Here is a 4,450-nt window from a genome sequence, read left to right as displayed (position 1 = left end):
TTAATGCCCGGGTAGACAAAGCCCTGGCTGGGATGATGTAGCTGAGGATGGTCCTGCTCTGAGCAGGGGGCTGGACTAGGTGCCCTCCTGAGGTCCCCTCCAACCCAACTTTCTATGATTCCTTGACTGGTAACAAGGGTGGGGGACGCTTGTGCAGGCTGCAGAGAGATCTCGGAAGCTCCCCAGCTCCAGGAGACTGTCCTTCCCTCTTCCCACTCTTAAACCTCCTTCTCCCAGAACTGAGCTGAACCTCAGCTTTCAGGGTTCGAAACCACATTTAAAAAAAGCAAGCCCTTTTCCCTCTGCAAAAGGCTTTCCAAGTCTAAAAACGTAGGCGTGATTAGCTATTCCCCCTTCCCCTCCCTCCAGTTGCATGCAACTAGGGTGAAATGCAGACCCCTGTAAATAGCCCTTATCTCCTGCTGCTGCTCTTTGGTTTGTATAGAATTGCTCCTCTAATGCCTAATCCACCCCGTGCCTCTTCTGCTACTCCCAGCTACCGTAGCTTTGTCTTTTTTCAGCCTCCCGCTTGATGGGCTCCATGATACAGATAGGGTTTTTGTGGCATTTCCTATGAAACAGGCTTTGACTCTGAATTTTAAATACGTCAGTGTGGCCAAGAGCTCACAAAACCACTAAAAAAAATACCCCCCCCCCCCCAAAAAAAAAAAAAAAAAAAAAGCTTACAGGAGTCTGTCCTTATCTCCAACACTAAGGAGGTATTCAACAGAAAAAGTAACATGAGGATAAAATCAAAGTTGACATCAGTTCTAAATGCTGGGGCTCTTCCTCCCCCCCCCACCTTCCCTTTTTCTTTTCTTTTCTTTCTTGTTTTTGTTTTTTGTTCCTGTTTGGAAAATACCTGGCATGTTCTGGATGGTACCAGAAATCTGAACCCATGAGCCTGAAGACATTATCCTATTTGGGTCTCTAAAATCCTATGTTTTAAAACTTACTTGGATCTGTCTCAGGATTTCTATTCACCTGGAGCTTGCAGAATTCAAAACCACTTCTGTGGAACTAAGATGGAGTTTGATGGGTTTTGCAAGTAATTACGGGGGGGAAATAGATGGATGAATTAAGCTCTGAAAAGTTTCAAGTATACCTATGGGCAAAATGCAAGGTTCCTATCCCAGATATTAGAAGCTTATAATGGAAATATGAAGAGTTGACGTAGTAGTGTAGAGCTTGTTACCTGCCCGTAATGTTCTGAATATCTTCTTTGCGTGCTTCAAAATGGCAACAACAACAGGTTATGCTATACTATCAATATAGTACCATTGTTCTGTTTGGCAACCACCAAGCTGTAGAACCAGAACAAGGAATCTAAAACATTAAAGGTATCTGAATTGACCTTGACTGCTTTTCTAAAAGCATGCCACAAAAATCAATGCAAGAGGTAATTAATCAATCATTCCCTCTCTCTCTCCCCCTCATTGTTTGCATTTTTCTTTGTGCTGCTTCAAAGGCATATTTTAATTTGGGCAGTTAATATAAAATCTCTATCCTTTAGCAAAACTGAATTCCAGAGGAGCTGGAATTTAGTTTTGCTGAAACTCCTGCAAAGAGATTTCAATATGAGTAGTGGTGGGGGTGGAGAGAAACTTCATTAAAGAAAGAATAAATGTAGGCAATCCTACTTTGCTTGTCCTAATATTTATCCCTATGGGAGTATTCAAGGAGAGTGAACAGGACAAAAGAAAAATAAGTTTTTTGGTTAGTTTTGGGGTTCACTTAAGAAAAATTTAATCTGGAAGCTTTACTTGATGTTGCCTCTCTGATTTTAGAGAGGGTAGGTGTGCATGCATTTGCCCACACATGAAGGTGGGATTAGTAGCACTGTTTTTGTTCTCAGTATAGTTTTAGCAAGGAGTAGAACATAACAAAGAGTCAGGATCGGCTTCCTTTATGTATCCCCTCAATGTAAGTCAAGTTGTCCCTTGTCATTAACCAAATGATGAAGGTTGTAAACAATAGTGTAATGTTTGTCACTAGGGATTCAAAGTGTCACACAAGATGTTAAATTGTAACCCTAAATGACTAAGATTTGATTATGGCCTTTAATATAATTTTGTTGCATATTTTAGATTTACTCTGACTCTAATGGAACAAGTCCAGCACCTTCAAATAATTCTGCAGCAAGTTCCACTTCATTGCCAGCCATCACAAATTCACTGAACAATAATACCACTCCCCCAGGACATGGAAATTGCCTTCAGTCAACCACAAGTCTCCTCATCGTCTCAATTTCTCTTCTGCACCTCTGCTGCTGAAAGACTCTGGCTGGAAAACAATGACTACTCCTCACCCAAGTCCCTGAATCATTGGTGATGGCTACAGATCTTCAAAGCCTGCATGAAAACATCAAATTTGACTTGGTTCCATTCCCTGCATTAAATCAGTATCAATCTGATCTAGAGAATTGTGCAAAAGTTGCTGATGTTCCAACACTGACTGATGTGAAAAGGATATGACCACCTTCAGCCAGAGGAAAAATGATGAGCTCCAGAGCATAGCCAGCTGGAATCTGTATACAAGATGGAAGCAAAGAGATGATGCTTCCATTCCCTGATCTTTTAAAAATGAGAAGATATGAAAACGCCATGTAGTAGGTGTGGGTGACAGATTCAGCCAAATTAAAAAAAAAACCCGCAACTTCATAGAGCTTTTTATTTTGAATTTTAAATACAAAAGTTGCAAAGCTCACAAAACCACTAAAGAATAAAAACAGCTTACATGATCCTGTTTACTTATCTACAGTAGTAAGGAAAGTATTCAAGAGAAACAGATAAATATTAATAACCCCAACAAGGAATCCTTTTAGTTTGCATTGTACGCATTTGCCATGAGGATAAAAGAATTGCAAATGTTGTAAAACAATATCCTCTCATTAAATTCCAGCAATCTTAATTGAATGCCTATATAGTCCGGAATAGTTTAAAAGTACTTAGAAATCATTGGGGGGGAGGGTTAGTTTTAAGAGTTGAATTATTAACTATGGGGAGGTAGCAAGTTCCAGGAGGAGGATGAATTGGGGCTGTGGAGAAGTTACCAGGAGCATTTTGTTAACACTCCCATACAATAGTCTTGGGAGAAGCATTCCCTTTAAATTCTATGAATGTTTTCATTCCTTCTTTGGCTCCCTTCTCTTTCTGGCCCCTGCCCCCCCCTTCCCCATACCTCTTTTTCTTCCTAGAACCAGCTTTTAATGCTGAAATATCTGTGGGATCTTTGAGTAATTTTAAATGCTGCTTTCTGGTACAAACTGAAAACTATTTTTGTTTTCAAGACTTAACTATTGTGATTTTAAAGTAAAAGGCTAGCTAATATTTGGGAGGATGGGAGGAAGAAGCTTTGAAAGCCAAAAATACAAAACAATATAATTGGGTGTGCTTTGGAAACATGAAGACTGGAATCTAATTGAATCATTCAGTTATAAAAAATTTTATATTGCTTCTGTAAATACATTTTTTAAAATGTTATGAATCCAAAGTGATACTTTCACAACTTGTTTCTGTATTATCACATCTTTTGGATAAGAGTGCCATACTCAAACTAAAGCAAGCTTAATTGAGGGAGGAAAAAACAAACTACATTGATGCTAAAATCTGTTAAAAGCAAGTCAATAGTGTAAATGTGATCACATGATTATTCATATTGCCCACAATGAAAGCTTATCAGCCCTTTATGAGCCTTCATTACTTTCAAACAATTAACATCTTACTTGACAGTTACCTTGACTACGTACCCAGACATGCAAACAGTAGTGGCAAAATAGTGTAAATTACTGTCATTGAGTGTGTATGGACATCTCCTTATGCCTATATTTTGTATCAGTTCACTGTAATGATTGTATTTTTTGTGTCTGTAATTATGCTTTGATTAAGTATTGGACATGAATTGTAAATAAAAGGAGCAGGGACTGCACTTCAGCCACACTTCCAGAAAATTCTTCTCAAAAACCTTGTAACTCACCTGCACAATATAAATAAACTGGCCAAGCAAGACCATATATGTGATTAAAAACTTCAAAGGTCTAGACATGTAGTGTTATTATTTTTATTTCTTCCACCAACTCTCACCTCTCCCTTTTAATTCAGTATAATTTGAATTCTGTTTTAAAAATATTAGTGAACTAGCTCTTTAATGCTACTGCATAGAGATTACCTATAGTAGATTTTATCTAATAATTTTAATTCCTCCTTTCTAAAGCTTTCCTCTACTGGCTTCACAGTTTCCTGTATTGTGATGATATCACCTCCAACATCTAAACTTAGAATCATAGAAAACCATAAACTTGTTTATTTTAATATGAAGTTTCTTGATTCTGTTTTTTTAGGGACCACAACAAAGCTTTCTACTGATATTAGCAAGGGGTTTATTTAGGCATTAAACTCACGCACATTATAACAAGGTTTGATGCTTTTGCAATGAAATATGTGTGAAATAT

General features: G+C 38.1%; 1 long non-coding RNA gene across 1 annotated transcript; it reads left to right on the top strand.

The window, feature by feature from the left end:
• The first annotated feature begins 724 nt into the window (after positions 1 to 724).
• Positions 725 to 4,041, top strand: LOC112549607. Its single transcript, XR_003093106.1, has 2 exons — positions 725 to 1,399; positions 2,088 to 4,041. It is a non-coding gene; the product is annotated as an uncharacterized LOC112549607 (long non-coding RNA).
• Positions 4,042 to 4,450: the final 409 nt, after the last annotated feature.

The sequence above is a fragment of the Alligator sinensis genome, unplaced genomic scaffold (assembly GCF_000455745.1).
Source record: "Alligator sinensis unplaced genomic scaffold, ASM45574v1 scaffold313_1, whole genome shotgun sequence".
Lineage (NCBI taxonomy): Eukaryota > Metazoa > Chordata > Crocodylia > Alligatoridae > Alligator > Alligator sinensis.
The sequence above is the reverse complement of the archived record's forward strand: the minus strand, read 5'-3'. Positions and strand labels throughout refer to the sequence as shown.